Source organism: Lynx rufus, unplaced genomic scaffold (assembly GCF_022079265.1).
Source record: "Lynx rufus isolate CCGP_SWC_20201006 ecotype Redwood Valley unplaced genomic scaffold, mLynRuf1.p SCAF_6, whole genome shotgun sequence".
Lineage (NCBI taxonomy): Eukaryota > Metazoa > Chordata > Mammalia > Carnivora > Felidae > Lynx > Lynx rufus.
Window position 1 is genome coordinate 70325165 of NW_025814878.1, and position 13048 is coordinate 70338212.

Sequence of the window (13048 nt, forward strand, 5' to 3'; positions counted from 1 at the left end):
TTAAGCAGTCTGTCACTCTCAAAAGACCTGGCCCAAAACCAAATATCAGCCTACATGGCAGGCTGACCCATTCAATGCTATTCAGCCTCAGCAATCTAAATACACACCACATCGTAGCCGTTGGCTGATCCCACTGAACCAGAGTCAGGGTTTGAAAATGGCAGTGATAAGGACCACACCAGCCCCACCCCCAGTGGCTCTCTTTCCTAACTAACTATAACAGAATGAGGTACCTCCTGGGATAAAACACAAAAGAAATAGAACAGTGTCAGTGACTGCATCCATGCAGACATGTCAGCTGAATTTGGAAGACCAAATGAGAGCCAAATAAAACCAGAGATGGGATAGTCGGGATACCTAAGAGTTGTCTCCTTACAGTGGAAGGAAACTGGCACATGAACTACCCTGCTGTGGACCCAGAGAAGACAGGCAGAGGGTTCCCAGGTGTAGAACCTGGCTTAGGTTCTCCAAAGACAGGTGAATGTGGCCACTGAAAGGGTGGTTTCCACTCTATTTAGTCACAGCTTGGGGCTCAAGGAGCCTTGCTTTGAAACTTCTAAATGAAAACACAGATTGGAGTATGTTCTCTCTTCATGTTCAGCAACCTCATGGAGCAATCAGACCACTTCGCACAGACAATGGCTCCCCTGCCAACAGATTTCAGGCTTAACTCACAGTGAGACTAGCAGAGCCTCCCTGAGCCACTGCCAATATCGCAACAAAGAGGGACAACCCAGACCAGCTCTAGAGGCACTTAAGGATCCCTCTTGGGGCTCCTAAAAATACTCTGGGGAAAACTCTTGAAGAGGGCATTACATTATTCTCATTTAATAAGATCTTTGGGATTTCAAGTGATGGAAAAACAACTCAAATTGGTTTAAACAAAAGATTTATTAGCTTACATTATGAGTAATCGAAGGGGATGGTGCTGGCTTCAAATATTGCTGGATGCAGCCTCTCTGTCTCTGCCTCCTTACCTCTGTCTCTATCTCTCTGGCTCTGTCTCCCTATCTCTGTCTCTTTACCTGTATCTCTCTGTCTCTCTCTTTCTCCCCTCTCAGTTTTGCTTTCCATCAATAAGTCCTTCCATATCAGCAAAACATCCACCAGGCTTACATCATCTTTGTAGCCAGTGTTCCTAAAAAGGAGTGCAACCTGCCAGTATTCACATCAGTTTTCAGAAGGGCTTGAAAATGCCTGGATTGTGTAACTTGCTCATCCCAGAATCAATTATTAAGGCCAAGGTTTTGAAGTCCTGCAATGCTGCAGCCTGATTCAGATGTCTACTCCAGGGTCATAAGTAGTCAATGCCTGTTGATTGACAATGCCTGAAATGGGAAAGACATCCTAAAAAGGAAGAAGCAAAAAAAGGAGGCCCAAAAAGTTACAAAGAACCTAATACTGTATAAGCAGACTGGAGCTTAGAGCGAAAATATTATGAGATTAACTACTAACATAGAATCAATAACACAAATATCATTTCCCCCCTAAAGTGTGTGGATTTACCAAAGCACACTTGGGGTGAATGCACATATCTATTTTCTTTTTCTGATTATGAGAAATGAAACAGTAAGCGGACCTCTTTGCTGATCTTTAACATGAAAAGCAGCTTCTGCCTCAGGGCCTTTGCATCAGCTGCTCCCTCTTAGGGGATCACTCTTCCCCCAAATATCCATATGGTTAACTCCCCCATCTCTTCAAGTCTTTGCTCATCCTGACCATTCTGTATAAAATTATAAGCTACTATCTTCACCCCCACCTACTCCCATGCTTTTGCTCTACTCTTCCTTTTTTTCTATGGCACTTATTATTTTGTAAATCATTATTTATTTATTTATTTTTAAATGTTTATTTATGTATTTTGAAAGAGAGAACAAGCAAGCAGGGGAGGTGCAGAGAGAGGAAGAGAGAGAGAACCTAGGCATCTTTGCACTGTCAGCATGGAGCCTGATGCGGGGCTTAAACCCAAGAACAGTGAGATCATGACCTGAACTGAAACCAAGAGTGGGACACTTAACCACTTAACCAGGTGCCCCTATAAAACATAATTTAAATAACATATTTATTATTTTTCTCTTATAGTCTTTGATCCTTATTCAAATGCATGCTCCAAAGAGCAGGGATCTCTGTTGTATCCCAAGCACTCGGAATGGTACCTGGCACAAAGTAGATGCCCAGTAAATATCCATTAAATGAATACACTTCCCCAAAATATCAAAGGCATAAGAAGACTGTTAAGATTTGGGGAATTTTAGCACAATACAAATAACAATGTCTAATTAAATATTATATATATGTTCTAAGAACTCATTAAACAATTCTTGGCTGCAAGGAATTTCTCTCCTATACCCCAGTTTATTGCCCTCATCATAGACTTCTTTTTTCTAAGCGTTTTTTTCTCTCTCCTTCTTCTCCGCTTTAGGACAACCCCTGGAGAACTACACATTTTCCTCTTTATTAGGTAGAACAATTCAGTTATTTCTTTTCTCACTTATTAGAATATGATACACCCAAGAAACCTCATCAAGAAACATGATGGTGTTAATAAAAGTATTCCCTATCTCTGAAATGGCACTGCCCCTCCCCAAACTGTGGACTGAGTAGTAAGGTTTTTGCTCTAAAGCTCTTTTCTGCTACTTAAGTCAGTATGTCAGAAAATGCCAATGTCAAGACACTAACCTCAATATAGAAGACTTAATGGTGATTTTTGCTTTCTTCTTTTTGCTTATTTTCTACTTTTTCTGAAATAAATATGTAGTACTTGTGTAGTAAGGAAACCATTAAAAATTATTCTGCTATTATGAGTATGTACATCTAGTAAGTAAGCAAGCAGCTTTCAAGACATCTGAGTTACAGATAAGGTAAGTAGAGCATATGTGTGCTGAGCATAGGTAGGGAAAGGGTGAAAGGAGCAAATAGCCACCCAAGATTAATGAGGCAACTACCACTTCTGGTTAAAAGGAAGGAACAGAGACTTGTCTCTTTAAACAATTAAAAAACTGAACAAAACACATGAATTAATGGTTTTCAGACACTGGACAACAGGCAGCACAGGGCAGTGATCCCTGGGGAAAAGAAAACAAATGTGGTGAGCCTTACACGGATGGGAATAACAGGAGACTGGAAGGGAATCTATAGAGAGAGTTTTGAGGCCACAGAGTAGAGAGGGAAGATTCAGAGAGAGCCCATCGGCTTCCCTGAGTTAAAGATAAAGACTTAAGAATTCAGGGAGACCATGGCAGCTGGAATTTGGAGGGTAGAGAACTAGAGAGGAATTAGCTTCATGAGGAGGAGTGAGTTCTGTGGAAAGGAGAGAACTTCACGGGAGACAGCCAGAGAATTTCACAAAGTCCCCCTGGGTATTCAGCTGAATTCTGGTCAGCACATGTGAGAAAACTGCCTCATTCTGGGGAATGAACTGTAGAGAAGAAGCAGGCAGAATACTAGAGCTCATATAAGATTGAGAAGAGTTTGTATTATCGTCAACCATTAAAAAAAAATACTCCACAATAGACAAGAAATCAGATACAGTGCTCAGAAAGGTATCAATTGCCTTAGTGGGTCAAAATTAGCTCTAGACAAAAATGGTTTTCTTTTCCCACCTAATAAAGCATAAAAACATGCCTTGAAAGATCAAACTATGTCCAAGTACTTAACTGTATGCTGGAACAAAGCTCAACAATATTTAAATAAGTAGAAAAATATCTAGAACCCAACAAGTAACATTACAATATCTGACATGCAATTTAACAATTACCCAACAGGCAAAGAAAAAAAAGAAATATAATTCATAACCCAAAGAACAATTGGTCTATAGAAATAGACTTAGAAATTATATGGAAGACAGAATTAGTAGGCAAAGAAATTTAAATAGTTATTATAAACATATTCCATATGTTACAGAAGACAGAGAAAAACATGAGCATGATAGAGAGACATGGAAGACCAAAAAAAAAAAAAAAAAAAAGACCAAAATTGATCTTCCAGAGTTGAAAATGACTGGATAAAATTAACAGCAGATTAGATAGTGTAGAAGAAAAGGTTAGTAAATTTGAAGACAGAGCAATAGAATCTATTCAGAATGAAACACACCAAGAAGAGTGACAAAAATGAATAGAGGATCTGGAAATGGTGGGACAGCAACTTCAAGCAGCTTAATATACCTGTAATTGCAGGCCCCAAAGAAAAGGAGAGACAGGAAGAGATGGAAATATTTGCAATAATAATGCCTGAAATATTTCCAAATTTGGCAAGATCTGCAAATCCACAGATCCAAAAAGCTTAATGAACCCCAAGCATAAGAATAGTGAAGAGGAGCACCTGGGTGCCTCAGTCGGTTAAGCATCCAACTTTGGCTCAAGTCATTATCTCATGGTTTGTGAGTTTGAGCCCCATGCCAGGCTCTGTGCAGACAACTTGGAGCCTGGAGCCTGCTTTGGATTCTGTGTCTTCCTCTCTCTGCCCCTCTCCTGCTCATGCTCTGTCTCTCTCTGTCTCAAAAATAAATAAACACTAAATTTTTTTTAAATAACTGAATAAAACTATACTAAGGCAAATAATAATCTCATTGTTTAACTAGTAATAAAGAGAATATCTTAAAAGTATCAGAGGAAGAGATAGATATATTATTACAGAGGAAAAAGGATGATAGCCAAATTCTCGAAGCAATGCAAGCCAAAAAACTGTGAGTCAATCTTTCAAGTACTGAAAATAAAAAGTCAACCTAGAATTCTAAGTATATCAAGTATCTTTAAAAAATAAAGGCAAAATAAAGATTTTTTTCAGATATGCAAGAGCTTATAGAATTCATCAGAAGAATTTAAACACACACACACACACACACACACACACACACACACAAATATGGAAGAGGAAACTGAAATCAAGTAGAAACCTGGGTCTACACAGAAGAAGGAAGAACATTGGTGGTAGTAAACATGGTAGGAAAAAAAACCTTATGAGATAGCAAATATTTATGACAGTTTAGACTCCTTTCATCAGCCATTGATGACCTCATTTGGCCATGGATTCAAAGGTAAAGGTTGTGTCTGGTCATCAGTTATCAATGAGCTTCTGAACTCAATGAACTCTGAACTTTCTGGCCGTGTGTGCTTTCTCCTGCATCTTTGCAATAGAGCAAGTGTACATTGGTTCTGGGCATCTTCTGTCTTTGGAGCCCCCTGTTCACTCTCAGCTCTGATCCTTGTAACCACTCAGTCAGCAGGGAAGGTTGATGTGGCAAAAAGGATTCAAATAATGATATCCTTCCACCCCCCTGGATTCTATCCTAAGTGTGTTAATCTACCCCATCTTTACCCCTTGATTCTGGCTAGAGGTTTTAAATTGACTCAATGTATCATGTGATTCATGCATCTTAACTTGGCTGGTGAGTCTTTGTGTGTCTGGTCAATGAGGCTACTGTAACACCACAGTATTTTCCACTGCAATATACTAAGAGGTTTATTTGAGGGGGAACATTTCCCCCTGTATTAATTCATATTGCCTGTGACCCACTGAGCATTATTTTTTTTTGTCAAAGTAGTCAGCTTCTTTCCAAAGATATTCTATGTGCTTTGTCAGATGAACTCCTTACTAGGAAATTTTTTTTCTGTAATGAACTGCATGTTCATGGGCTATACGTAGATCATTGGTCTTAAGAACAGAATTCTGGGTTCAAATCTTACCCTGTTCTCTTGCTTCAATTACAAGGGTTCTCCAAAACTCATTATCTGGAAATCTATTAGAAATCTAGATTTCTCAGATATGGAGATGTATGGAGTGGGAATCAAAATTCCCTTTCTTGTCAAGTTGTTGTAATGATTAAACGACTTAACACTTTTCTAGTGCCTGGTATGAAGCTTAACACATAATAAGTAACCAACAAATACGTTCACTCTATTTTTCTTCTTTCCTTTCCCCCTGCCTTTGCAACATTTCTGCTGAGCAGCTATCCTCACCCTTTCATTTCAGCTCCAGAAATGGGGCATAGCAATCCCTGCCTGCTTGCCATCTGCATCACCTTCTGTCTCCAGTTAGCTTCCTCCTCCACTCTGAGACACTTCCATTTGGGGGCTCCACCCTCTACAGCCTCTTCCCAGGCTGGAAGCTGTTTCTGTGGTCCACACACTTGTTTATGAAGAGCGCTGAGAAAATGCCAGGGCCCACACTTTCTGTTCTTCAGGGCTTCAATATCATTGTCTTCTCCCTCTACTACTGAACCAGTTACATCTTTCCTAAGGCAGGAATCAAAGGTCTGCCACAGGCCTAGGCCAGAGGAACAACTGTAGAAAAATACATAATAGTTCAAGACCCTGCAGTCAGCTATTTTAGCATTGCTGGGAGATTATTTTCTCAGAGACTCTCTAAAACTTTGTGTGCCTTGGCCACTCCCACTCAATTTCCATGCTGAGAAAATTACTACCTTGTTTCTACTGAGAAGAAAACTTTATCAGAGATAGTGTTGTAATCCTATCCAAAGAGAAGAAATGGCTTTCAGAAGGTAAGGGCCGTCTTGTGATTCGGTGAACCCAAACTCAATTTCAAGAAGGCTCCCCCATTTCCTAGTTGGGTTTGTCACTGCTAGTATGTCCTTTCTCTCCCCTGGATCTAGACCCAGTCTTGCTCTACCAGACAGATAACTGCCTCCTGTTTTTGAACTTGTTACTCTAGTTCAATGAGGGAAAGAACTCACTTGAATTGATATTTATGTTGAAGTCCTTTACCTCTATCATTGTACTCACATACTGTTTGTGTTTTATTCATCCTTTCTAAGACAAGCAGACTTATAGTGTGTGACTGTAAAAATGAGAGATAAATACACTGGAGAAGAAGAAGAAAGGAGAAGAGGAGGAGAAGACAAAATAGAAAATACATATGGAGGGAAACAATTTCCTTGGCCAATAAGAAAAGCATATTATCAAATTCCTTGGGCATTTTTTTAAATTCCCGGGTTCCTTCTGGAAATTTAACCCCCCTAAGGCAGTAATTACACACACAACTAGAAAGCCATTTCCTTACTGTTCATTTTCATACATTCACTGGACTAGTCACCAGAGCTTCTCAACTCAAAGCAAAAGGTACCAGATCCTCCAGAGTTGGCCAATCCGTGTTTGTGTATTAGAGCCCCTTGTCCAATTCAATTCAGTTAGAGCCCCTTGGACACAAACACACACATGCATGTGCACACACACACACACACACACATACATTTTTCTACATGGAAAATGACACGTTCTCCAAATTACCCGGTTTCAGATTAAAAATTTGAATACAACTTGAAGCATAAAAAATGACATAGCCTCAACTCTCTAAATGCGCTCCTGACTATATTAATTTATACTGAGGCCAGGAAAATCAAAGAATAAATTATAAAAGAAGTCTGTAAAACCTGAGCTTCATACTTGTAACTTGTTGGGAATAAAGTGGTCTTACTTTTTTTAACCTGAGTCTTCCTTCCAGGTTAACTGTGCAATACCTTTGACAATCAGTTCTCAGATTAGGGAACATATAAACTGAATGACTGAATTTTTCACTCTTTTAATCTTTTTCTTTCTTTTCAAAGTGTTTCTTTTCAAAAAACGCATTTGTAAGCCACATTTCTAGATGGACTAAGTTGCCTCTAGAGTAGGAGTTAGATGAGCAAGGAATCCATTCAGATGTAAAGAGGTCTTCAGGAGATCTTCAATTTAGTATACTGGTGATACAGTGAGGTGGACAATGGGTCTAAATAGAAAGGAAGTTACAGGAACTACATCCTTCCCACAGTTCTTATACACCTATCCTGCTCTCTCTGTCCTTCCTTTCCTGAGCAGAGAAGAGGCAGGATCATTGTATGGAAACAAAGATGAGGCAAGCAGGGGACCTCCCACAAGTGTCTCTACCTACTCTGATGGAGACATAGGATCTTGGGATTTGAAAGCCAGAATGCATAAACTGGTTGTAGGATCAGTTCATTGTTTTGGCAACTAAATCACTTGAACTCTCACCACCCATTTCAGGGAACCAACTCCAGACCATCCTGGCAATAGTGACATGGTTATCAACCTCATCCCATTAGAATTGGTATCTGTATTTATTTTTTCAGTAGGCAGTTTTAGTAGGAAGTTTTAAAACTGTTAAAAATTGGTACTCATTATTTTTTTAAGGTGAGGACACAACATCATTGGAAAGACGGGATTAAAGGGTGAAACTTGTTCTGTGAGAGCCTCGTTTGAGAGCCATGCTAGAAGCCAACTGCATCTAGCTGCCTTTCCTTTCTTTTTCCTGGGGAAAGTGCAGGGAAAGAATAAAGGTTGATAAAGGGAGGTCAATAAAGGGATGCCTGAGAATCACAAGAATTCATTGTTCTAGTTTGTATTATAAGAAGAAAAATGCTAAGAGAGAGAGAACATCTTATACTTGTAAAGCTAAAATAGGACGGAGATTCTTTCTTAATCTCTGAATAAACTCCATTTCCCCACTTTGTACACCTAGAGAAGCTTTCTCTCAGCTTCCAGCAAGTGGAGGACAAGTGGAGAGAGAGGACTATAGACTGGCAACTACGATGAAGGACAATGAAGGGTTTTAAAGAGAAAACCGTTGTAAGACAAATGAAAAACTGCAATAAAACTGCAAAAAGTACTTATTTGAATAAGATAATTCAAATATCAAAACATGCATGGCTCAGGGATTTCCTTTTTTTTTTTTTCTTTAAAGAAAGTTCATTTTATTTTATTTTTTTTAATTTTTTTCAACATTTTTATTTATTTTTGGGACAGAGAGAGACAGAACATGAATGGGGGAGGGGCAGGGAGAGAGGGAGACACAGAATCGGAAACAGGCTCCAGGCTCCAAGCCATCCGCCCAGAGCCTGACGCGGGGCTCGAACTCACGGACCGCGAGATCGTGACCTGGCTGAAGTCGGACGCTTAACCGACTGCGCCACCCAGGCGCCCCTAAAGAAAGTTCATTTTAAAAAATGTCCTTGATATTTGAATAGAATCCTCAAAGCAAAAACAGGCTCCATGGCAGAATCTGGAGAATCGCGTGAAACAAGAGCCTTCTGGCTACTGGGAGGTATTTGATGGAAAGATTAAAAATGTGAGTCTTTATAAGGTACTGATTTTTTCAGAGTGGCTAAAATTAACAACTCGGGAAACAATAGGTCTTGGCAAGGATGCGGAGAAAAGGGAACCCTCTTGCACCATTGGTGGGAATGCAAACTGGTGCAGCCACTCTGGAAAACAGTGTGGAGGTTCCTCAAAAAATTAAAAATAGAGCTACCCTATGACCCAGCAATTGCACTACTAGGTATTTATCCAAAGGATATAGGAGTGCTGATTCAAAGGAGCACATGGCCCCCAATGTTTATAGCAACACTGTCAACAATAGCCAAATTGTGGAAAGAGCCCAAATATACATCAACTGATGAATGGATAAAGAAGATGTGGTACATATACAATGGAATACTACTCGGTTATGAAAAAGAATGAAATCTTATCATTTGCAACAACGTGGACAGAACTGGAGGATATTATGTTAAGTGAGTAACTCAGTCAGAAAAGGACATATATATGTTTTCACTCATACGTAGAATTTGATTATAGGCAAAGGGAAGGAAAAATAAGATAAAAACAGAGAGGGAAGCAACCCATAAAGGCTCTTAAATACAGAGAAACTGAGGTTTGATAGGGGTGGGGGTGGGGAGAATGGGCAACAGGCATTAAGGAGGGCGCTTGTTAGGATACGCACTGAGTATTATATGTAAGAGATGAGTCACTGGATTCTACTCCTGACGCCAAGAATACACTGTATGTTAGCTAACTTGTGAATTAATTTTTTGAAAAAGTACTGATTTTTTTATTTAGTGTGTTTCTATCTTACTTTTTAACACAAATTAAAGTATTATGCTTTTTCTTTTCTTTGAGATAACTGACAATTTTTAACACTTTTAGCTTGCATTTAAGCATATTTTATTTTAAAGTTTTCTTTATACGAGCATTAGAAGTTTTTAAGAGTTTAAACCTTTTAAAGGTGTTCGTTCTTACAAACAATATTGATGAGAAAAGTAATGCTCCTAAAATACAGTAAATCTCGGACTTCCTTTGAGGGCTTGGGAGAAAAACATAATTTTGTAAAACACTTAACAAATTTTATTATTTCTAGCCACATTTTGGGCCTTATACAGCTGGTAGTGTCTATTCCATTTCATTTCAAAAGAGTTTTGATTTGGAATCCAAGACCCATTTCCAGAGAAAAGGTATCATTTTGAGTGACTTTTCTGTACCACACCACACATCTCTTCCCATGACTTTCATCTTATACTTTCCTGGGTGACTTCTCTCTATGGAGAACCATGTCCTGGTAATTCTGATTACTCAGAGTCTCAAATGGCCTTCTTCTAAGAAAATATAACCTTCTTCAAATTGAAAAGAAAACCAAATTCAAGCTTCCAAATTCTATTATGATAATTTATTTTAAAAATAAAACATTTTATTCTTTTTCTTTTAATGAGAAAAAAAAATTTTTAAAGCGCTTAACTAGAAGCAAGACAATTAATTATAGCCATTTAAAAACAATAAACTGGTTATCTATAACCAACAGATATGTCAGCTACGCTTGTGTGTGGGGGGGGTAGATTTTCATTTTTTAACCTAATTCTGATTTCCAAATTGTTTTTAACATGTTTGTATTATTTTTATAATAAAAACACCCATACATATTTCAAATAAACATTAACTGAATGAGTTAACTGTTAAGTTTCCTCAAGTGTTTGCTATAATTTTTTATTCATAATTTGGATGCAGTAAAGCATGCCAATTTGTATTCACAGGTGTGAAATTCCCTAAATGTCTTTCAGGTATCCTATTCTTCAACTTAGCTAAGACTTTTAAAAGTTAAAAATGGCATTTTACATAAACAGGAACATTAGCTTCTTAACATCGTTGATGAAAAGGAGATCTGTGCTCAGAAGAAAATACCCAGTGGCACCAGAAAAGCAAGCAGGTGTGGATACCAGAATTGACTGTAGTTTCCATAGGAAACTTGTCCTTCCAAGGACGCAGGCTGGATGGGTTGTTATAAATCATCCTAGTTGCCACCTGACCTTCTATCATTGTTGAAAATATCCGAAGCAGGTCAAGCATTTTTTCCATTCCCCCCAGTGGTCTCCTCTATGGGGAGGAATACAACCCGTTATTCATGAAGTTACATGATCCATGGCTACTGTCTTCTCTAGAGACCGGGAGAGAGCCTGCCATTAGTAGATACTCTATAAATACATGTTGAATGAATATGATATTGACGAAATGTAGTATTTCATTTACCGGTTGTGTGTGTGTATGTGTGTGTGTGTGTGTGTGCGTGTGTGTGTTCTGTCACGTTTATGTGTTTTGTTTTGTTATCTATTTGTGCTCATTACAAAAATTAACTTTCTTAGGGGCAAGAACATGATCTTTTTGGCATCTAGTACAGTATTGGTACCCAATTAATTTTAAGGAAGGTCCAAAGTTTTAAGTTCCAGGATAACACTGTGGAAATAAGCAGGTTAGTATAATGGTTAGATGTTTAGTATAATGGTTAGGGACCCAGACTGTCTGGTTTCAAATCCCAACTCCATCCTTAGGAGCTGTGTGACCTTTGGGCAGGTAACTTAAATTCTCTTTTAAAGTAGAGATGGTAACAGCACCTACCTCATGTGGTAGATGCAAGAATTAAATGAGTGAAAACACCAAAAATGCTTAGAAGAAATCAAGCAATAGTAAGTATAACATTCAGCCTACATTTGAAGTCTTCTAATACTAACCTTTAGGTTTTTTTAGTTAGTTTACTCTTAGAAAAACACGACTTCCTGTTTCTAAGGAGGGAAAAAGCCTTTTAAAAGTTATAAAAAGACTCAAAGTCTCCTCGGACATCAAATAGCTCTTACAAAACAACATTTTGATGAGTTAAGTGTAAAGGAATCAAAAACATACGGATTAAATTTCCTTTATAATACACATGGGCTTAAAATGAAGAGAAAAGTGCTTAGCAAAACACACTTTGGGTTTGCCAAACCCAAAACATTGAAAAACACTTCAAGACATTCTGCAGGCCCACGACAGAACCAGGTCTTTCCCATCCACAATTAAAATTCTCACTCATCTGGATTCTGAGCTTCAAACTGGGCCACAGCTTGTCATCTTTTGATCCCTCTCCTCAAAGGGTAACCTTCCCCGGATTTATGAGGAAGTATACTGCACCTTGGAGCAGTACATAAGCAGTTTATAAATTAGAAGGCAACAAATAGATTGTCATCTGCATATGATTTTCAGCTTAATATTTTATTGAAGATCGACACTATGCACGTGAATGCAGTAATATGTGTTGCAGATACTGAAACTAAGATGTAAACAAACATAATAGGTTGCCATTATATTGTTCTGTTTGCAACATAACCGTGAGAAAGAGGCAACTTGGACATTTGAAAGTATTATTCAAGATTGAATAATATTCTAAAAATTGTTTTCTGTATAAAAATATGCTTTTCTAAAATGATTTTGAATTTGAGAGTCTTGATACTATTCTGTCTACATGTTACAAGGATTGGAAAACATCTAATTGCCTGACCTGGACACTCTTTCTCCCATGTATTAAGCCTATGAAGTGTTCTATAGCTGTAATTTATAAAAACAAAGAAGCTTCAGGTTTTAGATTTCTTATGAAATAATTAATTTTCTACACTGAACTGTTTACAGGCTTTCATAGAGAAGCAAAGAAAAGCAACCTGCAAAACTAACAGATACTCCAGAAAAGCAGACAGGAATCAAAAACCAATGTTAACGTTAATGACCAGTTCACATCTAAAGAAGCAGTTTTTTTGATAACACAGGCAGATAAAATGAACTATTATTTTTTTCCTGCTAAGTCCTGCTATCTTTGATTACTTCCTATAGCAACCTGGCTCCAATATCATAAAACTTAATGCATCAGTTAGTAAGTTTCTCTGTAAATAAAATACTAGGGTAAAACAGAAAAGAATATAATGTTTCTGAATATATCTTAAATTGAGACTGACAGTGGCAAAACTAAC

The 13048-nt window shown here is 38.1% G+C and overlaps 1 pseudogene; it reads right to left on the reverse strand.

Moving 5' to 3' along the window:
- Positions 1-1275: 1275 nt before the first annotated feature.
- Positions 1276-13048, reverse strand: part of LOC124529129 (putative teratocarcinoma-derived growth factor 3) — a 40138-nt pseudogene continuing 28365 nt past the window's right edge.